Source organism: Dermacentor andersoni, chromosome 11, assembly GCF_023375885.2.
Source record: "Dermacentor andersoni chromosome 11, qqDerAnde1_hic_scaffold, whole genome shotgun sequence".
In the NCBI taxonomy this organism is placed as follows: Eukaryota; Metazoa; Arthropoda; class Arachnida; order Ixodida; family Ixodidae; genus Dermacentor; species Dermacentor andersoni.
Genome location: NC_092824.1, coordinates 109,393,961 through 109,419,075, shown reverse-complemented (window position 1 = coordinate 109,419,075; position 25,115 = coordinate 109,393,961). Strand labels below are relative to the sequence as shown.

The following is a 25,115-nucleotide window of genomic DNA, read 5'->3' as shown; positions in this document are numbered from 1 at the left end:
ATGCGAAGTATCTATTACGACAGCAGTTTAGTAGACAGCTATACCAAGTAAGGATGGTGGCTTTATTGGCCCTATGAACTTCTAAACATTTGTTTACTAACTAAAGTAACAAGCACGGTGTCGCGCTCACACAGGTAAACATAAACACACCTCGCTCGATGACCGTGGAAACTCGCTGTCAGAACTCTGCAGCGAGGAATCGCGGCAGCAGAAGCCAGTGAACTGACCTGCGTGCTGCCTCTGGCTTCAACACGAACGAAACATCGAAAGCACAAAGCTACCGGCACTAAGCGCACTTTGCCAACATTGCAGATCGCTTTCAAGATACGGCGCCCGCGCGGCCTCGTCGAAGTAGCAGCCGCCGAAGTAGAACGCCTACCCCCCTCCTCCCTCACCTCCCCCCCCCCCCCTTGCCTCGCGCGCGACAGAAGAGGGTGCGCCTTCCTCCCTTGTGCGCGCGAGACTGAGCCGCGATTGTCGGCTGATCCTCGCAAGCTTTCACTCGCGCATAGAGCGTGCGGCGACGATGTTATCGTGTTTGGTCTCTATAGGGAACATCACGGCGACGGTGACGGCAGAAATGCGCTTGGAGTGTCTATGTAATTACTGTCGCAAAAGAAGAAAAAGCACCGCTGATCATTTTCTGGCTCTTGATCTCGATAGATCCGACGAAAGTACCGTATAGTGAACTTGAGCTGCTCTGTTACGAATAATAGGAGGCCTGCAACCACTCCCAATGGGCAGTAGTTCAAGCAAGTGACGTCGTTCAGCGCATGCGCTACTCTTCCTGAGCTCGTCGCTTCGCGCCGTTATTAGGCACTGACCGGCCGTCCAGTCGACGCTGGCGCGGTACTGCGAATGTAAACTGTAGTGTTCTACGCAGATGTATAAGTTGGCTTTCCTGCAGTGCGTTTTCGGCGCTCACGGACGAATCAGTGAAACATAAAAAGCTTCGATTTATTAAAATGAAGAATTTGGGCGCATACTCTGGAAGCGACATCTACAGGCCAATGTCTTAACACAATGTGTTCCTCGGATAGTTGGTTTGTACTTGTAGGTTTAACAAGCGCATACTTTCGAAAGGACAGGATAGTAGCTACAAGACAAGCGACATTGCTTATAGGATTTCCTATCGTCACAACAAGAACAGAAGCACGATCTTCTAGCCATGATTTTCGAAGCGTACTTAGGCTACGGCGGGCTTTTTTCAGGGTTGTGACCGGCATCTGCGAGGAGCTAGTGCTGAACACTGAATATTGCAAATGCCTCGAAAGGATATCAGTATTGATTGATTGATTGATTGATTGATTGATTGATTGATTGATTGATTGATTGATTGATTGATTGATTGATTGATTGATTGATTGATTGATTGATTGATTGATTGATTGATTGATTGATTGATTGATTGAGTCGGGAATGCTAAAGTTCCAAAACTGCTCTTATCCAATCTGTAAATGTGCTTTCTTTATTGACCATTTGGCATTATAGAGTGAGCACCGAAATTACAGTGCACGTACGCTATAGAACCCCCGTCTCATTCACCCGACATGCTCTGGGATCCAACCCCTGGCCTCCTGTACTAAACACCACATGCTCACAGCCCTCCAGCAAGAGCGGCGGGTAATTTATTCTGAACCCAGTTGTGCACCGTTGGCGCTTCTTTGCCCATTCTCTGAGCCAACGCATTAGTATTTCCCAGCCGCTTGGCGCAAGCGTAGAAATTTCCTGACTATATAAAGGTGCCATTGTTTACGTGCCGCCAGTTCAGCCACCCAAGAAAGGTCCATCGCGGTAGCGGGACGAGCCTGGGTCAATATTGACGACTGCAGTGCAGAGGGGGTTGGCGGCAAACAAGAGTCCGATATGCCTGTTATTTCGAGCAGCGTGTGAGTATTTCCGGCCCTGGCTCGAAGTGCCCACTTCAGTACCGCTTGACATGCTCAAGAGGGCGATAAGAGCCGTGAAGAACAACGACAAAAAATAGTTATTATGGCTGGGAGTGAGAAAAAACGACAACGAGAGAGAACGAGATGCAGGAGCCAGGACATCGTTTTCTTTTTTTCTGCTGTTTCTACGTTAGGCTGTGCCTTATATTCATTGACACAATGAAGGCTTGAAGGATGGAAATTTTCAAGCGACGAGCCCGTAAGTATTCCACGTACTAGCAAAGTAGAGAGAGAGGCAGGAAATATAGAAAAGGCAGGAAGGTAAACTGCACGTAGGTGGGAAGGGGAATGGGGAAGCGAGAGATAGATACAGAGAGGCGTAGGCAGAAGTTCAATATGGCCATGTTCCCTAGGCAAGGAAAGTTTTAGGTCGGGCACTTTGAAGGAAGCTTCTTTAGCTTGACGTATACACGTCATAACTGTGAACGGCAACACGCCCTTACGTTTTCCCTAGCATTTCTTAGCAATGAACACTGTTTGAATTTAGCCATGCCTTATGGATATAAGCGGACAACGTCAGTTGAGTTCATGAGTAAGCGCTGCAAAGTGCCCGCATTTGTTAAAGGCAAATCACATGCTTGTTGTTTCTAGCGCTTCCGATGTTTGCGCGCGCAACGTGAAGTCGCCGCAGTACGATCAGTGCTGTCATCTATTGAAACTGTGATGAGCGTATGTGCGGCAGAAGCTGACGTGCCGTCTTCACAACCCAGTACCAGTGGGAGCTGGACGTTTCGCTAAAAGGTGCGAAAGGCTGGGTTTGACTGTAGCCTTAGAGGACGTACAATAGCTGCTCTCTAGCGCTCAAGGACAGCCTCCGACAAACTCTCGTCGCTACTAACAGTGACCGCGAACAAGAAAAATCCTCAGCTTGGAGCCAAAGCTCCGACAATTGGGCTCGCCTTCGTCAGGGCAACAACGCCACAAAGACGAGTTTGCTTGTCGAAACGCTGGTTCCGACCTGCGAGTTAGTTCACTGCACGTCATTACATACATGTGAACCCTTTCTCTTGTCTCAAACAAAACAAAAGTTGACAGGAAGTGGTGAAAAGTGGTAAGACAAGGAACGTTGCTGAAGGAAACGTTTCGTCATGCGGACCTGTTTTCGTCAAGGCGTCTAATTGTTCGAATATCGTTATGACTATAGCGTGTCTGCATCAAGGTAACACTCTCTGGCACTCACACATCGACTGGAGACTTCTCTGAGCAATACGTTACCATCGCCAACAATCGTTCGGGCGCAGAATAGTTGCATGCTAGCGAACGCGGAAAAAACTTTGCAAAGCGATATAGTCTGTGTGTATCCCTGGCTTCGTTGTGCGGTCTTTACAACTAAAAGCAATAAAGTATAGAACTAGATGTAAGGCACATTTGAAAGGTAAAACAAAACATAAGTTATATCTAACCAGGAGTATTCACTTTAAGTTTCGTAAGAAATGGGCAGGAAGTTTGCCGTACTTCCTAAGGCTTAGGGAAGAAGTACGAGCAAGCAATTCGAGGAATAGTCTCTGTACCCAGATAATGAGCAAAACTATAACTCTGCACTCTGACGTCGCGCGATCAGAAAACTGAGCAGCCCCTCAAGAAGTGCGTCAACGAAAAGTCGAAATGAGTCAGCAGGAAAACGATGAAGGATAAGAACAATTCCGGCAAGCATTCATGCAATCCGGCCTGTCTCCTTTGGTGCACTTAGCCAGACAATGCTTATATGTACGTCAAGAAACTGCACCAACGCCACCGAGCGCGTCAACACACTGCAGCGCATAAAAAAAAAGGCGTATAATGAGCAGACGAAAACCAAAGCGAAGTCAAAGATGCAAAGAAGTCAAAGAATGATGCAAATAGACCACCCGCGAAGACATGGCTGCAAGGAACAACCCGGTGTAGAATTTAAGAGGAAATATTATGTTGGGGCCATCTGGATGTCTGCGATTTCTCTATTTAGATACAATGAAAAACAACTGCTTTCGCGACACAATTGCTCAACTAATTCGAATGAAATTTGTTGCATTTAAGAGAGAAAGATGAATTCTGCCGGCTCTAGGAATGAGAATTCCGTTTTACGACGTCGAGGATTTAATGAAAATGGTCGAAAATTTGCAATTTTCAGAAATGTTCTAGTGGAAAGTTTACAAACTCGAGAGTCAGCACCAATAATAGCTATCACGGCTCTGCAAACTGCATTCCTCAGAGTGTCTAAAGCGGACAAATGCGATAAGTTTACAGTTTACTTGAAACTGTGCAATGCTTACGAGGATTTTGCTAAATTTATACTTACAAATTAATGGTACATTTCGGAGCAGTGCATAAGACGTCAATTTTGTTCGCCTTAGGTGCATCAATAGGCGTTGTTTATTGAATTGTGATATCGTTTTTATTGCAGAATTACAAAGTTGTAAAAATGATCTTTTTAGTTTCTATTCTTGCGGTTTCCAATCATTTTTGCGGAAAAGTGATGGCTTAAGAAAAGTATGTTCCAAGAAGCCGGCAGACTAACTTTCATTTTCAGTGCAAAACAAGAAAGAACTCTAGTTTAGCAGAATGCGTTGTTGGGCAAGTTGGTTCATTGTATTTGGAAAGATTGGATGCGCTTTGTGACGAATACAAGCAAGAAGACGGGGCAGGCGCGGACAGTTGTTACTTCGCGCCTGTCCCGTCTTCTTCCTTGTGATCGTCTACAAAGCGCATCCAATCTTTGCAAAAAGACAGAAGTCAAGACCAGTGGAATGGTTGCAGGAAAAGCAAGTTTTACCTTCCCACATATTTATATATGAGAGCTCCTGAGCTTTGACTCAGACCGGCTTCTCAGCTTTTCTATCTATCTATGTCAACGTATCTCTCTGTCCTGGGCTAAAGCTTCCTGTTAAATTAGCTACACTCTGAATGTTTGCCAGGGGTACGTGCCCTCAAATTGCATGGTTCAAAGACCGCTCTGTCAAAGTGTGGTGAATGGCCGCCTAGTGCCGCGAAACGAACAGGACCGCAGGAGCGTTCGATTTAAGTAAGCCTTAGTTTAATAAACATAGAATGAAGGAAGACACCGCCTGTGCTTGAATGTGAACGATGCAAGTTCGGGCTACGATGGAGGAAAATTTAGGCAAATAAATTCCAGCGATCAAAGTAATCTAGCAGCACTAACCGTAACTTGATGGAAAGCGATAATTTAGAGTCGAGTCACACAGGATTTCTTCCTGAACTCGCTGGTTTCTGTGCGGCCTTTGTGAGCCAATTCCGTGCTGCGTTGAAACAAGTTTGTTGGTTTGCGCAAATATAGCTCCTTCCGAGTACGCCCCCAATCAACAGTAGCTCTCAATAAAAATTAAGGCAGGTATAAGATTATTTGGGCATGTTCTTCAAACGAGATGGGTACAAATATATTTCTCAGTAATGCAATGTTTATTTACAGTGGTAGCAGCTTTGATCTTCATTAGGCGACTTACGGCCTCCATTGCTGTGCGTTTGAAGCTCCCCTAATTCGTTGTGAAGTGATGAAAGTATCCACATAACACCCCCTATCTCATTTCTTGTCTTTCATTTCTTGTATGTCAACAAACGCTGAAAGTTCGTAAGCACGACAAGAACTTTGTTGCGAACAGTGGTGTCTGCGCAACATGACAGTTTGCGCAACATTTCTGGAGCTTCATAACAACATGTTTGGTGTTCCCAACAACATTTTAAGGAATTCACAAATAATCTTTTAGAATGGCCAATGGCATGAAAGCCGTTGTTCTTGTTTCTTGCAAAATAACATTGTATATACAAATATCTAAAGCATGAATGCGTTAACTGTGACGGTTCAGTGGTTGCGGTGTTGTTGAGGAAGGATACTGTGCTCTCAAGGTAAAGTCGGCAAACAAAGAGAAAGCTACGACTTTGCATGCCCGATGACGACTTTTTAGCGGTCTCGAAGCGGCTTCCTCTCTTGGGCTTCTACCAAAACAGTTTGTCCTTCCATGTCCTGAGTCTCATTATTGCATTTCCTTTCGTGAGCTTAGTTTGTCACACCAGGGTATATTTCTCATACTGTGTTATCTTCCCTCATCATAATTGAACAAGTCGCCCTTTCTCTCCAAGCCTCCCGTATAGTCGCTTATTCCACTGAACTTCAAGTACAGCATCGCATTTTTTTTTTCAGACAGCGTATGGTAACATTTCTTCGAGCAACCTGTTGGCGTAGTAAGTAAAGTGCTACAACACAAATGTCGTTTGACTATGCGCGTTGGCTCAGTGACTATGGGTTTTGTAGGTATGATTGCGGATTCGCTTTGCGGTTTCTACGGCATGCAAAACCTTCGTGTAGCGAGAGTATGGTGCACATTAAAAAGAAAGAAACAGGCGGTTCAAACTAATACGGAGCCCCCACTATTCGTGGCCAATGTGTTGCATTGGGACGATACACACTATAAATCAAACGAGCAACTAAACGTCGTTTGTGTTTCTTTTTTCGTATCATTTATCTAGTATTTCTCTCAAAACAGGAAAATGAGATTATAGATGCCAAAACGCAGTGGACATTCCAACACTAAACAAAAAGTGAGGGGTAACTGTTGTTAATGTGATAAGTGACGTCAAGGCCACAAAGCCTGTACGTCATCTCTAAGGGACAGCTCATTTTGACCTTTACAATTTGAAATATTCCTGCAGCATGCAGAATTCCTCAGGAAGAATCACGCAGTTCCATGTTACAACGGCCGCACATCTGTTGACACTGGACTACCTCTGGAGAACATTTTGAGGCAGAAATACACCTCGTGGCAAATTAAACATGTACTTCTGTCAACGCCGAATGTAACAGTGATAAATCTGGTTTTATGTCATGAGAAGAATCCAGACACTACGTGCAAGCATGCGCTTGAACCTTTTGATGCAATCACAAATCGGAACTCACTGCTAGCTTAGTCACGCGTACACTTGCAGTTGAGTTCACAGGCGTAATTCATGTAAGTTCGAAATTACGTACATGAGCGGGCTACATGAGATGAACAATGGTAAGTGACACAGAGGGCGCTAAAATAAGAAATCGCATAGCTCTGGTGATTCTAGGAATGGCGCAACAACTTCGATGGTAATTCGTAGCCACCATTAAGTTATCTCCTAATCCTGATTTCTCACTTGACAGTGAAAATTTAAAGTGTTAGATGCAGAAGACATACTTGGTGGCAAAGCCATGAATTGTCATCGAACGGCATGGCTGGCACTGTTTTTCTCGTGTACTATTTTAAAGGATTTCTTGGTTCGAAGTAGATTTTGCCATTGCGAGTTGCTCCGAGATGCCAAGGACCAACAATTGAAGCTAAGGTCATGGTTAAGTGAATCGCAATCGCTGTACGAAAGATATTTAGACTACTGCGTGGCGTCTGAGGTGAGGAAGTGTGCCTTATCGCGTCTGTATCAGTATCTATACAATGACTGTACAGAAGCAGCTGCCCTTCGCTATTCGCATCCACGTCGGCATCATCAATACATAACGCTACATAGCTGCGAACAAGCATTATGTTGAGCATTCATTTTTTTTTTTTTCAGAAATCATGAGAACAGAGTGCGCTTTTTTCAAGAGTAACATAGTCCGTAGAACCAAGGCTCTAAAGGAATAAGGAATAAGCATTTCATTTTCTCTAACAGCGTAAGTCTGTGGTCCGGGTGTCTACTGTCTCAGCCTCGGTGAGCAAGATATACGCTTTACTGAAACGCAAATGCTAAGCTTCCCACAGGTAAAAAGAATTGATATGGTTGAAACAAATGCGTCGGTCTCAGTAATAACCTTTTCTTTTCTGCCACACATTACGCGTTGAACAGGCTGACAACAGACCCCGTGACGCCAAAGTGAACAACTGCAGCTGACCAGCTGATAGACGTCAATGGACGCGTGATTCTTTGTACGAACATTACATGGGGGGCCTACAAGCCAGCAAGAGCCTTATGCGAAAGCAGGTTCGATCGAGGGCCGACAACTCGGCTGCGCCTCGCGGATCCAACCCGAGCAGCTGTTCACAGCAGCGAAGCCGCAAGCTACAGGGTGAGTTGGACTTGCGCGAAGGCTCTTGTGCTCTGGCAGCAGCGTACGCCTTACGAGCTCTCTTCCAGAAAGACGGCGTGAGCGCGCGCAGGTCTTACCAGGTGCCACAAAAGACATCATTCTTTTCGCTACTGGTACTGCATTGGAGTCTGAGCGAGCTAAACTGGCGATCTAAACAAAATAAAAGAGCAGGACAGACATTAAAGAAAGAAGCAGGAGGCAAACAAACCTTGGAAGCTGGGACGACCGAACCAGTGCGGCGAGCAAGGCTTCTTGTTTTGTTTTTTTTTCCCCGAGCAGCTGTGCCGACGAAACAGACCCTGACGCCAAGCGGTGGGATTGAGCGCCTCCGCGCGAGTAGTTTACGTGGCCTGCGAGGTCTTCGGCGTCGAGAGTTCGTTTCGAGTGACGCGCGCGCGTGCTCTGCGGTGACGGAACTCAAACCCGTAGCCTCGACCCCAGGTTGCCAGGTGCGTCGCTCCCTGGGTCGCGGTGCCGGCCGGCCAGCCGTCACCGCTGTTCGAGTGCACCTGACACACATTGCGCGTTTTCCCTCCGTGTCGACCGCGCGACTATGATGTACTTTTTCTTTTGTCTGTGTTTGTACAACTATATTTCTCTCTCTCTCTCTTACTTACTTTATCTTACCTTCCCCGCCAGCGGTTTTGCGAAGCAATCCTCGGCCCGCGCGTGGAAGGACACTTGCGAGCATATACGTGAAGGCGACCCCGAGCGCGCGCTTTGATCGCTTTGTGAGTGTGGCACGAGATTTCGCCGCCTTGTTCGCACGACCGTTGTTTTGAACATGAAAACGCTACCAGTCCGTTGTTCTGCTGATTCAGTACCTCGCTATAGCTGTACTTCCTGCTCACGACATCGCTTCTAAATATGTAAACAACGAAAGAGAGAGAGAGTGAAGAGGGAAATGATATTCGAAGGGCAGGGAGCTTAACTGGAGAGAAGGAGATTCTTGATGATGGGAAGGAAAGGTTGGGGTAAAGTGCAGCGCAGTAACTGTCTCTCAGCAGAGGACACCTCAACCGCGCTGCACAGGGGGTAGGGAATGAAAGTAGGGGGAGAGAAAGAGCACCAGAACTGGAAGGAAAAACTTTGATATCCCACACTGGAGGAAGGGAAGGAAAGAAAAGCGGAGAAGGTAAGCACATGCATAAAAGAGAGAGACAGAGAGAAACACATGCACACACAAAACAAAATGGCGTGTTAGTCGTTCCATGAGTTCGCTTGAACGCATTTAGGAACTTTACAAGCACATTCGTTGCCTTCTAATGTATGGCCTTATAAGCCAGTATTTCGAAACTGTCCGAAATGAAAGGGAAGGGGCCGGCGGTCGAGGCATGTTAGCGTGGTCGCGAGCGACCGACTCTGGGTGTTGTAGCGAGGACAACTGCAAAATAATAAACATGTTAATTGTTTTCTCGCAGCCGCACTCACCACAGGCAGCCCTCTCGGCCACACCGATGCGTCAATTAACGTGTTAGTAAAGGATGCACCCAGTCACGTTCGGGCAAAGGATATTCCTTTGGTTCGAGAAAGCCCAGATAGGTAACGGAGGATAAAAAATTGGTAACATGGATAACAAATGGGTAACAAATGGAGCCAGGCAATTCAGAACGGTGTGCAGGAAGCCTGGCGTGTTCCACATGCGCCATGCGGCATCACGCGCGCAAGCGTGCGGATATTCGTTGCTTCACCTGTTCTTCATAACGGGATAGGTTCTAGCCTGCCATCTTTGTCAGCACTCCTAACAGCTCCACCGCCATATTTGCTGTCCATGGTGCCACAGTGACCTGGAAGCCACTGGAAAGTGATGTCATCTCCTTTTTCGGAAAGTTGATGATATAAGCATCTAATTTCGAGAACCGGCTGGCGTGATTCACACTCTAGGGCGAATAGCAAACATTGCAGTGCTACCTTGGAATCATGACAAAAGAAAGACACGTACCAACAAAATAAAACTTTAAAAGGCAAGACGTTTCGGCTTCAATGCGGAAGCCGTCTTCACAAGAGCCCATTGTGAGCAAGGCTTCCTTATGGAAGCCAAAACGTCTTGCCTTGTTATGTTTTATGTGGTCAGCGTATGTGTTTTCTTTGTCATGTTTCATCCTGACCAGACGGTCTTCCGCCGAACTCTCGATTACACCTTAGAATCAGTGAAGACGTCGCCTTTGAGAGGTGGTTGCTCAGGAATAACACGATGTGTGCTGCGAAGAAAAGCAAGCTCTGCAGCAAAGGGCGTTGTCCGGTGAGTGGCCTTAAGTTTTACGGTGATGGCTTTTGCGGGGATCATAGACTTTGCCGATTCGCCCAGTGATCGAGTCATCAGTGTAAATCTGAATATGGCGTTTGTACGTTTTGTGCACCATGAGACAAGGTAGCTGCGTGAGAGATAGCGACAGGAGTGCTGCTTTCTTTCGAATATCTTTCAACAAGCTACAAGACAACAACCTAAACCGTATGGCGCGGACCCTGAAAAACTTTACGTTGCCGTGTGCAACCGTCAGAGTGTGTTCGTAAGTTAGCAGCTTGGCGCGTTCAACACTGGCAGGCTCCGCCTAATCAAATTCACAGTCGTCCGCAGACAATGATAGTTTCGGCCCGTTTACAAAAACTGAAATATCCTATAGACTCTACTGTAACTTCGATCACTGATACAAATTTTCTAATTGGACAGTTGGGCGAGTTGACTGACATTCATTTTCTTCGCTTGAAGTGCAACACAGACGTAAGGGTACATAAGAAGGCCATAAGGTCGGCGCTCACTAACAACCGACAGAACTGCTAAAATAAAGGTTGTTAGTACCTGTCCTGCGTCCCTCTTCTCCGTACGTCCAGGTAGCGTAGCAAGCAAAATGAATGCCATCCTGCAAAAGCTTGAAAGACCGCCTTTTGATATTTTTTTGTTCTCCGTTGTTTCTAGATCGGATAAACAGCTCTGTGTTCGTTCGCATATGCCATCGAGAAAACTGGTTTAACGTCTGTAAATATAAGATGTGCCTCGTGAGTATTTTTCGAATTTTCGGGGTTTTCGTTTATGGCAGCGCGATAATGGCCAACTCTAATACCCAGGAATGACATCTGGGCAATTACTTTTCAATAAAGGCCATACTTAGGCGAAACTTTCCGTAAACTTATGCATAAACTTGTTCTCCAGTCACTCCATGTTGCATCGTAATCTTGTTGATCCCACCAAAGCGTAGCGGGTGCATGTCAGTGATGTGAATCGTTGCTGCCATCTCGCCAACATAGCGTCAGGCTTCTACCCCGACGAGGCCAAACGATCTCACCTTTTCGTCTTGAACGCCTGCCCCATATCCGCAACTTAATTCTTCCACTCCTCCGTCGCAGTCGTTCCAAGCTCTCTCTTTGTCATTTCCATACATCTATTCCAACTCTGCTATTTCAGCCACTCGTACATTCGGAATCTTGCATTTCCTCACTGGAACGCCCCTTAAAGAAGTTCAAATACATTGTTGGGCTAAACTCCCACCCCAGAAGCGCCGAAGAAAAGCTAACAATAGATATCCAGCCAGACCCACGTCGGCCCTCAATCTGTGTCCTAGGATTCTACTGGCAACAGAAGGGCAGTTGCACGTAGTAGATGAAACACCTAATAAGGCAAATCCACTTCGTTAGGCACATAATGGCACAGGTAACCAAGCGCAAGTTAGGCCTGAAAGAACATGAATTGCGAAAATTAATAGAAGAAGCTGTTTGCTCACGCATAATGGATTCTTTTCCACGTGTGACCCCTACACGTACATAGCTCACCAAGCTGAAAGCCGTGCTCCACAAGTGCCTGCGGATAGAACTGGGGGTTCCGCCATACGCACGAATGAGTGAAGCACAAGCAACAGCACTGCACATTACTCTTGAAGAAAAACCTTAAGCGTATCGTCAAGCGAGACATCACCTACTCACCACGCCTAATCAGGGGCCGAGCCATTCTGGCTGGCCTTGGGTATGAGATTGCACACCTTCCACCTTTTCCCCCAACACCGCTACCACGAGATTCGATTCCACGGATCATTGTGCTTCCGATTCCGTGGAATACGAGCGCCGATATTCGCCAGGACCGCCGACAGGCCCGCGCCACCCATCTAGCCATACCAATGCACATCGCTTACTATGTAGGTGCTGCCCATACACCAGAGCAATCAGTTACAGCAGTAGTGGGCCCTACGTATTCCTCCTCAAGTTCTTATATAACGTGCCAACATCCATGAATGCTGAGCCGTGGGTCATCTCAGACGCCATCTGCCAAACCACTCATCACACCGACACAATTACTATACGATGCGACAGCCAAGACACGCTCCGAAATCTCGCACTGCATTCTCTTCCGGGCCACCTTCGTGCCGACCTAAACACACACGTCTTCTCATCCAGACCTCCGGGTCCTCTTTGAATGAATTCCTGGCCATCGGGGGATAGAAGGCAACGAACAAGCCCATTCGCTAGCCCGCGTCGACATACCGAGCATCCCACTCCGATGGTCAGAAGTCTACTCTCTTAAACTTTGTAAAGCTGAGCACCGCTAGCAACACCACGCTCGACTCGAAGAGGCCCGCGAATCTCGCATACTCCGTCATACCTCTTTCCACGTGCAGAATCACCTCTCATCAGACAATCACAAACCATCCCCCTCCCTAATTATGAAATCATTCATCCTATTGAACGCAGTAGACCAGGCGCCTCAATCTGTCAGGTCTGGGGGCAGCATGCTAATGCGGTACACACGTGCTGGGAATGTCCATGTGCCGTATCCTCGCCCCGCATCATCAAGCATGACAACATCCCACCATCACTGCTTTACTCCTAGGCTGGGCCGCACCACACTAGGAAATGCGCCAGACCAGCGCCACGTTCGCCATACCCGGGGGACGATCGCACCCGTCGCCAATCTGCCACCGTTGAGCGCCACCTCCACCATCGGGGACGACTCGGGCTAGAGTCCTCACGCAATAAAGTGTTCTCCCTCCCTTTTTCCTTCACTGGAATCGATGAAGCTCCGCAGAACACTGGCAGGGTGCATTTTACTGTACCGTAAGCCTGTCCCCTCAGCTTGGTTGGCGTGAGATTGCGGCAACCAACTGGACACCATTCAAGTGCTTCCATAGTGTATGGATTATGCCGGTCACTTCTGTTTACACATTGTCAAGATGCAGAAACAAGTTCCAGGGCTTCAGTTTGACCAGCACTGTTTTTACGAAACCGAAGTCGTATCTGTAAAGAAGTCTATCATTCTACGAAACAAGTATCTCAAGTGATACCGAATAGATGTGACGAGTTAAAAAATCAGCTTCGATGTAGATAGGCCCTGGCCGAACACGCAGAGGTTGCACAGTGCCTTCCTCATGCAATCAGAGGGATGTCGATCACAGGGATGAGAACTGTGTTGTCCTCTTGATTATTGCGTAGTCCCACATGACAGCTTCATCACTAGCACCGCTGAATGTCAGGCACAGTGGATCTTCAAGCCCGAAGATTTTTAGTCGTGCTCCAACTTTCCTTCAAACCTATCGTTCAGCGTTACACTTAAGGCACTGTCACGCGCGCAGCGAAAGCACTGAAGTGCTTCTTTTGCGTTGTTTTCGCCAGGACTTCCATGAACGCGCCAAGTCACAGAAGGTTGAGCGGCTAACGATGGGGGATCCTCCCTGTTACCTATCTTGTAGCTTGGCCGAGGTGGTTGTGCACCTTCGTCTCTGAGTTCTTGTGAATTTCCGTCATAAGGCAATGACTGCATGTTTCACTGAGGCATCTTTACGCACTTACAGACTTATTTCCTTAGCAAAGCCTTCACCAACTCAGTGAAGACAGCATAAAGCTGCTACTAAGTTATTCCCGCTTATTCCGTTCAGATGACAAATTCTCAACGCTTTTCAAACATTGTAGTCCTCGCCTGCACAGTGCCATCACATTTTGGCTGATGCTCAACAGCACATTTTTCTAACTGCATCAAACGACTTCCTCGTCAACGGAATTCCCAACGGACACGGCGAAACTAAGCAAGACATTCGAGCTTTGTTGATATTTTTTTAACAAGCACCATGTCTTACACTCCCCAAGCTAAACCTATTGAATCCCAAAACAGTGCACAGTACCAAAGTCCCCGCAACCGCGTCAGCCGGCGCGAACCACACGCGCATGAAGAAAACAAGTCAATGCGATTTGCTTTTCACGTTCGGACTTTCTGAGCTTTCTCTGATCGCAGAAACATCAAACGTGCGAGCGTTGCATGTCTCAAGGCTCCCGTAAACTACGTGAAAATGCCGTCAAAACAAAGAAGATTGCGCACAATAATTCCTACGGGACCAATCGAAAAACGTTCGAAGCTGGCATTGACAAGTAACATTTTACGAGCAATCACTGATGGCAACTTGCCCACGTCCCCACAAACAAGCACATCTCAACGAAGAGGTTTCTTCTCGATAGATCGCCTATTCGATGCCGTTTTCATGTGCGTGTCAAAACGCTTGATTCATTAACAAAACAGCGCAGCACTTCGTCGCGCATAGCAAGCAAAAAGAAAGAAACGCAGGTGGCTTCTTAAGTTCCTGCAGGAAAGAAGATTCCGAACAGTTGTCGACGCTGCTGCTCGTCCCTTGCGCTAGCTGCCCTCTCGAAATCCCGCCACAAGTACCTACTCCTAGAATTTCACGACGGAGACTCTGCCAGCAGGCGAGCATAGATGGATGATGTTAAAGAGACAGCAAAGAAGGATGTTGAGCTATATTTAATTCGAATATTAGACTCCTAGAATAGCGGTAGCATCTGTCTATGTATGAGCGGAGTTTCGGGTAAGCCAGAAAATATGCTTACATTAAACCTGAGTTTCAAGTTCCTGCCATTGCTGCTCGTGACGCCCTGAGAGCCATGAGATTTGTACAGCGTGTGTTCTGAACAAGTTTGTGGTTTGTCGGCAAACAGTGATCACAGTTTTAATGGGTTTGTGCTAATTTTTCTTTTCTTCATATCTCTATGTGAAGAAAGAGCGGCCGGTGCCAATTAAAATAGAAATCTCCTAAGTACCATATAATTAAAAAAATTATTACATTGCTTACTAAGTGAACCAAACGCTCGGTCAAATTAAACAAGCCAGATGTTGACAGCAAATTGGCGACTCGAAGTGATCAAGAATAGTGGAACAAATGATGTCTCGAGCTGGAATCCCTGTTTCGGCAAGGGAACTTGTTTTCGTCAGGTCGACAGCTGCTTTCATTGGCAGCGTTAATATTGTTCGCTCTCCTCATTCACCCACCGTGCACACAAAGTAAGCTACGGAAGCGGCAATGCCAAGAAAAGGAAAGGGGAGTTCTGACAGAGAATGCACAGGGGAGAGGGGGAGGAGTTGTGCTAATGGTCCTTTCAAGAAATAGGGACGACACGTACTCAAGTGAGTTTCAAGAAACATTCTCTCAAGAGAAACGAACAAAACATACGAAAGTACTTTGCAATCTGTGACCTCATTCTAACGGACCGGCACAGCGGTTTCGGTCTGAAAATTCAAGGGAAAGTTCATCCCTCATTTTCACCATTAATCCACTTTTCTTTTTTGTTTTCGTCAAATAAGCACAAATCCAGTTTCTCAAAATTGACGAACCAAACTTAGTTTCGTGTCTATTTTAAGAAAGTTTCGTCACAGAAATGTTTGAGCCAAATACCTCGCGGGTCAATATCGCTTGACCTCGAGGATTCATGCTCAAGTCTGCAGTAGTGCAGCCTATCAAGAATTCAAATTTATTAATGGGATACTAAAAAGGAACATTAGGTTAAACCGTATTATTTAGAATCTTTAAGCAGCAAAATACTCTTGCCGTGAAAGGAGGCTTGGCAGAAATAGCGCAAAAAGCTGAAGACAAGTGGGGACACCGTCCTGCAGTTCGGGCACCAGCTCGCGGTGGTCATAGATTTTGACATCTCTATCAAGGATCGATCAAGGGTAAATCAAGGATCAGTATCCGTCACCAGCTTTACAGCTGTTGTTGGTGTCCCAGCCTTACTAGTCCCACTCAAGTTCAAGATGCCCCATATGACGACGTCTACAGCAACAGTAACTACCACTGTTGTGCTACTGCTAATTGCCTTTTGTAAACACAAACTCATAAGGCGGTCGTTTCTTGCGACAACAACGCAGCCCTCCAATATTTCTAGTCAGCATTGCCACGCATTACGGTCGCGCCAATACCTAGGAACATGCACCCCGATCATAATCGCGGTAGAAGGAGGGCAAAGGCGGCCAACCTCCTTAGGCAAATACACAGTGATCAGCGGCAGGTCAGCTTTGTGGATGCCGCGTCTTGTAAGGGACGTCGGGCGTTCACCATTGTGACTGTTGATGGTCGGCAAGAAATCACCAATGCTGCCTCAGTTCGGACGAGGGACTCCGAAATAGCTGAACAAATGGCTATTGCACTAGCCCTGCTGGATAGCTCACGGGATGTCATCTATAGTGATTCAAGATCTGCAGTCAGAGCATTTGAAAAAGGCACCGTTTCCAAACAGGTCCTCAGACTTATTGGGGCCAAGGCAATCACGGACCAGTTCATTTATTGGTTTCCCGCACATCAGGGTCAGATAAAGGGTGCTCCTCCCAACCTCAACGAGTCGGCTCACGGGGCTGCGCGTGAACTTGCCGACCGCGCTACCCTCGACCAATCGGAAACCGACTCCCCAGAGAACAGGGACACGCCCTCCACCTACAACGAGATTACTAAACACTACTATCTTAGCCGTAGAACCTACTTTGTTCCTCATCCGCACCTCAATAGAGCTCAAACATTAACGCTGCGTCTACTACAAACGAATACCTATCCGAATCCGTCACTCTTACATAAAATCTATCCGGATACTTACACCAGTGCTACCTGCCACGATTGTGGAGAAATAGCCACGTTAGACTATATGCTCTGGCGGTGTGCCCGGTCACGCTTTATCATCGCTAACAGCTCGGCCCGATGGGAGGCGGTTCTCCGCAGCCCTCTTCTGGCTGACCAACTCTGGGCTGTCCAGCAGGCCCACGATGCGGCCGAGAGGCTCGGCCTTCCGGTTCCCACGTGGGAGCGGCCCGCTTCGTGAAGACTAACGATCTGCAGGATTTCATTAAAGTTATACCATACCATACCATTGCCACGCACGGCACGCTGCCAAACGTTATTTGAGATAAGACAAATTCTCCATCAAGGCATCCTTAATGGACATGACATCATCTCCGAATAGCTGCCAAGTCACTCAGGCATTATCAGCAACTGTACACTGTAAGACGTAGGATTGGAAGGTGACACTGCGTAACACTAAGAACACCTTCGCAGACTGCGTGACAGTGCTCACAGAAACAGTTCTGTATCGTATGTATGTCTGTGTGCGTGTATGTTTGTTTTAATTCCTTTTCTCTCTCTCACCTATTGAATCTCTTTGCCCCTCCCCCGGTACATGGTAGCCAACCGGAGATAATCTCTGGTTAACCTCCCTGTCTTTCATTTGCATTTCTCTCTCTCTCTCTCTCTATCTATCTATCTATCTATCTATCTATCTATCTATCTATCTATCTATCTATCTATCTATCTATCTATCTATCTATCTATCTATCTATCTATCTATCTATCTCTCACTCTCTCTATCAGCGACGATATTGCTAATGATGTTCCCTGCTCAGCCCCATGAAGGAACCCAGATCGTCCTTACACGCATGTCGAGAACGGACTCCGCGATGGGCCTTCGTTCGCTTGCTCAGGCCAAGACTCAGACTTCTGGAAGCGCACCCAATGTATCCAGAGACTTTTCCCTGTATTGAAGCTGCAAATATCATCGTACCTTTCCCACTGCGATGCAACTTTACTGGGTCGACTTCCATGGCAGCGTCCGCCCTCGCCAAAGGAATTGGAAATGTCCGGATGTCTTCGTGGGCAGATTGGGCAGACTTGTCAGCAAAGTCTTCCCGACGAGACCACAGCGAGCCACAAGACACAGAAAGATGATGTCGAGCTCTGTTTCTAGTATTTCCTTAATATCAGACACCATCTGCTCGTATGTTCTGAGACGCAAAGCAGACTGGGGGCTGTAAACATTTGCTTTATGATCACAAGACATGACCCATTTCTCTGCCGGTTAATCGATGACGTAGCTCAAAGCGGCACGGAAGGCTACAAGTTCCACCGCCGTAAATGTCGTTATGTGCGACACCTTGAATTTAATTGAGATCTGCTTCGCTGGAACACGAAAGGCTGCAGCTGGGCTGGCAGGTGAAGTTGAACTCTCGGTAAAAATATGTATGTGATCTCGGTCTGTCTGGTGCAGTTAAATCAGCGTCAGTTGCTTCAGCGCCTTCGACGAATTGTTGGCCTTCTTTGTAACTCCAAGAATAGCTAGCTTTATTTGAGGATACCCCAGACACCATAGGGGAGATGAAGGTTTCGTGGCAGGCGTATAAGTTGGTTCCATACAATGTTAATTAGCGCTGATCACGCGTGCGAAGGTAGCTTGAGGTCCCTCTTTCCTTTTTTTATTACACATTCTTGATTAAGTACATAAAGATAGGCATAACTGTTTAAACCCTTAGTCAAAGGCTAGTAGGTAGCCTAAACTAAAGTATGCAAAAACAAGCAATAAATTTTTACAAGCAAACAATAAAGGATAAATCCATTTCTACTGAGAAATTAAATAAATGCGATAAACAAAATATGAACTATGAATCTGTATAAGGTTGTACATAACAAGAAAAAATGCATGATAATACAGTTAACATTACGTACAACATGGTACCAAATACACTGCAACTACAACAGAATGCTAATGCATGATAATAAGAACAAGTTATGCATACCAATGACGCTTACAGCGGGGAAAACAAATATTTGGATACATGAAAGGAAAAGTAATCTAAGACAAAAATGTGTCGTAGCATTTAGTTTTAGTCGTCTTTCCTTTCTTCTTTTTTTTTTTTGAGCAGGTGTTTCTTTAAGTACACTTGAAAATCCTTTTTATTTGTGTTACGTGGTGCGGCACTTCGTGCCGGCAGGCAAGCGTGATCGGGGATCCTTAAAAGTTGGCGAATTTCTGCTCGGAGAGAGTGGCCAGCTACGTGGCTCTAGATCGTATGGTCTCTCGTGATGACGATTGTTTCCTGGCGTTGAGGTGCATTAAAGTAGCCCTAAACCTACGCGTAGAGCTTGACGTTGTATGCTGGAGTTCGCACTTAAATGTGAATTTAAAGATAATCTTGCTCGCCATCAACTGCACGGAATCTAATGACGTTTCTTGAATTTAAAAGAAACAGTTAAAATCTGACTACTGCAGGAAGCGATTGTTACCTTAGGTCATTAATTTGTACAGAAATGGTTCTCAAAAATCGCAACACTTCAAAAAACAATAGTATGAACTTTACAACTCTGCAACTAAGCAATAAGTAACAGCGCTCGTCTTTCGTCCCTCTTCTTTGCCCGTGATTTTAGAGCGCGCAGTAAGTAATAATAATGAAAATAAGTAATAATATACACCTATTGAGACATCTAAAGCAGCCAAAATTCATACATTACTCATAATTCCTTGTTATATATATATATATATATATATATATATATATATATATATATATATAACAAGGAATTATGAGTAATGTATGAATTTTGGCTGCTTTAGATGTCTCAATAGGTGTCGTTTAGATATATATATATATGTATATATATATATATATATATATATATATATATATATATCACAATTTAACGCGACCTATAAAATTATTTATCACATGTGTTGACTTCATTAGCTTTCAGAGATGCAGTTTACAGAACTGCATTATATTCTTGTGGCACTGAGTTATGTATTTGTAAGCTCGATTCTTCGGTTCTTTTTCACATATGCATTTGTTCATGTCGGGCCAATTTTGACAAAAAAATGTTGAAGCTTGCTCCTCGTTCTCCTCCTCTAAATCACAATTTCGCTTTCTACTGTCTGTAGAATTAAAGTCCATTAACTACAACAAATTTCATTCAACTTGGTCGAGCAGCTGTCTAATGAGAGCGTTGATGCCTTTCACGTGCATTTGAATAAGAAACCGCAGCCGTCTTGGACGTAGATCTTCCACCTAACGTCTTTTCATCGCTCGAACCAGCGTCCTAGTCATGACGACAAAATCGACAGAACCTATACCACGATGAATGTCGACGGTAATTCTACGGCGACACAACGTATGGCCACCGCGGAAACGAGTTATGCATGAGGCGTGTACTGAAGCCGAGCTCCTCTTTCGCGCTTCCCCCAAGAACATTCGGCGCCATCTAGCGTCGCCACTGCGAAGCCTGTGCGTGGCATCCGAAATGCATGGCGCGCTGGTACGTGCAAACGCCGAGAAACGCGTCATGCGGAAACCAGGATCTTCTCTCGCGCTGTTTTCCGGGCGCGCTGGGCGCGCTGAGTAACACCGAGTACTCGAGCGCTTCTGCTGGGCCGAGGTACAGATGCCCATGCTGAGTAAGCAGCTTACGGTAACTGCAGCAAAGCATGCCGCACCAGCCGCTAATCTTCGCGATGTGAGAGGGTGAACGCGATAAAATAACCCAACAACAACGCGAGGAGCAACGATTGAATCGGAGTACGCCGTTCTCTGGGACGATGCTTTCAGCTTTCTTAAGGTACCGCGAGATCAGAATTTATGGTCAATGATTCAATTCTTTGTGAACAGTAAGTTTTAACTAACTAACAGTACGTTTCTAATGTTCTACACGTTTCGATGGCCTGTGCATGCTTGTGTTGTTTTCGCACTCTTGCAGGCTCTCATCTTTCTTTGTTTTTGTTCGTGACCCATAACCTTGTTTCAGTAGCGTTTTGTTATATTGCTATGAACTCGTTTTATAATTTCGTTGTGATTTCTTTCGATGAAAACAGCGCGAAACAAACACGGACAAGTGAGGAACACAGGACAAGCGCTGGATGGATTCAGCGATGAATTCGTACCAACTAGCTCGCGTTCATACCCTTTTAAGTCACCTTTCCTTTTTTTTCGTTCTTGTTATTTTTTACGTCTGAGATTCTTGGATAGCCGGCTCTTCATGTGGCGAAATTTTCCATATCTCACAGCTAATAAAAATAAGGAAAGAAGGCATACCGTTCACGAAACTTTGTCAAGGCAACGTATGTACATGTTCATTTGTCCATAATTCCCAAAAATACGGCATACCTCATGACGCTTTACAGATTAGGACAGGTCGAAAGAAAGCAGACGCAGGACAAGCGACAAGCACTTAGCAAAGTTGCTGCCTTTTTGCAACCTTCATTGTCGCTCGTTTCCACTTCGACAATAAATCAAATACTTATTCTGGAACTTTAAGCACCTTATATATTTCCTGCAACAACGATACAATTTCTCGTCAGCCTATTAGCAACTCCAAAACCCGTTACTTGAGCTCGCAACAATGCGGACCAAATAAATAAATATGGCTACGACATCAAGGTTCACGGTGCCTCTTTCGCTTGGCTCTGCACTCACTTCTCATTTGTGGCCTCGAATCGAAGTGTATCGCGGAATACGAAAGGGCACTTGCTGCCAATCACCTTATTTTGATCAGCGTCAAGGATTTGAGTGACGAAATTGCGGAAATAGTGGCGCGGTGCATGCAAGCGTCCGGCCTGCCCAGCGATCCGCATCGCATGCTTTTAAAGACAAAGAGCCTTTCAAGCGAGCCGGAGGTATGAAGAAAAAAAAGAAAGTATTTGTGCGTGGCGGGCCTCCTAAAGAAGCAATCACTTGTTCGCGGGCTTGCTCCACTGCTACAAGTATGACACTTGACTGTCTTCGGCCTTCATAGGCAACTCCACACTACGACTCGCGCTGCAGTATATCAAATATAACACCTCACAATACATAGGCAATGTCTACCGTGCTTTCAGAAGTTCTATACGGATACTCTGCACTGATAGAACGAGGCTAAAAAACTGTAAAATTACCCAGTCAGTGTTTCTTGGTATAAAAACAAATGAGAGTTTGGTTTGTGAGTCGGGGTGCACCTTCTTTTTGACAGTTAGCTGATACATGTGATAAGGTGATCCGCATCCGATGACTGGCGCTTGTACGTGCTCGCAGTACTCAGCGTTCAGGGTAGGGCCCGGGTTTAGGAATACAGCAGACACCTGTCGCCCGCAGAAATTATCAAGCCTGGTGAAACGTGAAAAGTGAATAACAACCAATCCGACCAAGTTGAGTTTCTTCCAACAGGTTTCCAAAATTTAGCGAAGGTTTTCATTTGGCAAAGTCAGCTTTATTAGTGTAAATGCATGACTTGGAAACGAGTTGAACCAGTTCTAATGGAATTTTGGCTGCATGCACAGTGTCGGAAAGCAAAATAGCGTCGTTGTGCACAGGTCAAACACTCCAAAGTTCGAATGATCGCTGTGTGCAGTTGCTTCTAAATTACTTGCCAGCAAATAAATTGACAATTCACCGCGTTGAACGAGAAAACAGCATGTTCTACTGTCAAGCTAAAGCACGTTATGAAAACGATATGTCGCTTCGCGGTATAACATGAGTCACGATCAACTTCAGACCTTCCGAGGAAGTCATGATTCTGCTTACCGTGACTGCAGACAAAGGTACATTATAGAAAATGTTCCTGCTGCTTAAAGCATTAGTAACACTAATGCTGGTGCAGAAAACTATAAACGAACAGATTACGCTTAAGCGTGCATCACTTAAATAAATCAAAGGGCATGTGCCTGAACAAAGTACACTCCGCGATTTGAAACGCCAGAAAGATATCTAAATTAAAGAAAAAAAAAGCAATGGATTACTCAGCAGGAATAAAGAAGTCGACCCGATTGAACTATTTCGAAAAAATCGGTATACTATCAATCACCTTTTCCCAAAGCGGAAATTTCTTATCCAAGTAGCTCTCCGAGGCGGGTCATGCGATTCCTTTTGGAAACGATGAAATCATACATTGTTGTCTTTCCACCGCGATGACACGCATGATTGTACAAAAGAAAAAGTCCTTCGACATCTGTCTTCTTTCATTTTCGGCCTTGTGCGCGGCGGCATCGCGACCATTTGAGAACTGCGAGGCGTTCAGCGCATGCCGTAATAATGCACGATCTTGAATTGTATCGCGAAGTGACACAGACAGAGACTAGAAGCAGACAGGACGAGCGCGCCATCTCAGGGGAGATGGCGCTCGACCTGTCTGCTTCCAGTCTAAGTCTGTGTCACTTCGCGATACAATTCAAGATCATGTAACCGCACCAATTCGCCCAACTTTCTATCCTTTTGCGTAATAACACACCCTCTCTCGCTTCAAACCTGAACCTGGATCGGCTGTTTCTCGGCGCGGCCACTAGGTAGCGAGCATTTACTTGGAATCGCCAACACATTTAACTTGGTTTTTTTGTCACGCAACGCGCCAAATAGCCACATAATTAGACCTTTCACCCTAAATTTGGACCTTAAAGAAAAGAAATAGCGCAAGAGGGGAACCAGGCTGGTACATTATATTGACGATGACGCGGAACAAGGATATGTGCTAACCTGGGGCCGTACTACGTCGTAACGATGTATTTCACTTTCCACTTATCAAGAATTCAATGGCGGACTAATTGGTTCCTGGTTGCAGAACAGCAACGCTAGAAGGCGGGACAACATCGCAAAGAACATACAGGCACAGCGCTGATTACCAACTGTATAAATTTACAATCACCATGTGCCCTCTACACAAAGAAAAAACAGCAGTTTCCTTTCTTGGTTTTGGTAATGCTGTATTCGTCTCAGCACAAAAGTCACAGCATCACAATAACAAATACATACAGTTGTTAGTCAGCGCTGCGTAAACATTGTAAAATGATTTGCGCCCTTAAAAGTGAATAAGGGTGTAAATCTGTCTATAACAAATACCCGCACACGCTTTATTTGTGTAAGGGTGTACATTATAGACCAATTTACACCCTTGTTCACTTAAGAGTGTAAATTGCTTTACAGTGAATGAGTTCTTTCGTGTCGCGTCCCGCGTTCTCTAGCATTACTCTGTGATTCGCTTTCCACAACTTCTCATCAGCCGTCGCCAACAGCGACACCGGCTAACACGAATCGCGCGGCGACGTCCAAACCAGCGACTAAGGGCGGAAAGCCAGTTATTTAGCTGAAGTAATTAAATTCTAGTGTTTACGTGCCGCAACCACGACCTAATTGTGCGGTAAGCAGTAGTGCGGGACTCGGCATTAATTTTCACCGCCCGGAGCTCTTTAGTGTGCGCCTAAACCGAAGTTCGTGAGCGTCTTTGTTTTTGTTTTTTTGCAACCCGCCCTCGTCGGAATGCGGCCGCCGCGGCCGGTATTGAACCCGCGACATCGAGCTCAGCAGCATAATCACTGTGCCACCTCGGCGGCCTAACACTGTAATGCCCAAAATTCAACAATTCCACGTCAAGGGAAAATTGGAACAAGTTGCTGACGCTTATTTCTGGCCATGGAGAGTTCATATGTAAAAAAAAGAAAACAAATGTCTTGTTTACGTCATAACTTTATCATTATACTAAATATTTATTAGTAATTGGTTCCCACAGCTGTAACGTCACTCCGGCATACCAAAAACGCAGCTGTGAGCTTCGCGTTTGGTGAGTCGGCGTTTTGAGGCATCGCACTCGGCGTAGCAGATATGAGGCATTGCAAAATTGTTGCAAATTGAGAAATTATTGAAAAATGAAATAGATGCTTACAAAATGCACCGGCTGGAGAGGTGTGTCAAGGCATGCCTGGCATTCAAAGAACAATGACGCATCCGTAAAGTCGACGTCGTCGCAAATTCTTTAAGCAAATCGTGAGTCCGCCGAGAGCGCATCGGTTACTGCATCGACGAGGTCCCTCGGGCACTCTTGGAAGAAAGGAGGGGAGAACTCGCAGCACAACGCCAAGCGGGGGCAGCAGTTGGGCACAATGGCGCATCGATCACGACCGCAACGATGGAATCTGAGTCACGCCACGACAGAACATTGCTTTCGGTATTTCACCGCCTTCCATTGTACATTGACTGTCAAACCATAGGTGCTTGACGTTCAATGGCTAACAATGCTTCGTCACTACTACAGGCGTAATGTGTGGTGACGTCACAAACCGCATCTTGACGGTGTGAGTGCTTACGTTGAGGTCGACGA

The 25,115-nt window shown here is 45.9% G+C and overlaps 1 protein-coding gene and 1 long non-coding RNA gene across 6 annotated transcripts in view; one reads left to right on the top strand and one right to left on the bottom strand.

Moving 5' to 3' along the window:
* Positions 1-24,830, bottom strand: part of LOC126539451 (uncharacterized) — a 104,424-nt gene extending 79,594 nt beyond the window's left edge. The window contains exon 1 of one of the 4 annotated variants that reach the window (XM_055075395.1): positions 24,681-24,830. The gene's annotated coding sequence lies outside the window, so the exon portion shown is untranslated. Of the gene's footprint in view, positions 1-8,191; positions 8,445-24,680 lie in introns of those variants that run through there. The other 3 variants (XM_050186289.3, XM_055075397.2, XM_055075398.2) reach the window with 3 other exon arrangements.
* LOC129386929 (uncharacterized) lies at positions 7,202-12,897 on the top strand. Of its 2 annotated transcripts, none has more exons than XR_008614256.2 (4): positions 7,202-7,962; positions 10,129-10,225; positions 10,901-10,980; positions 12,803-12,897. It is a non-coding gene; the product is annotated as an uncharacterized lncRNA (long non-coding RNA). The 2 variants fall into 2 exon arrangements; XR_008614257.1 differs by lacking the exon at positions 7,202-7,962 and adding an exon at positions 9,042-9,118.
* Positions 24,831-25,115: the final 285 nt, after the last annotated feature.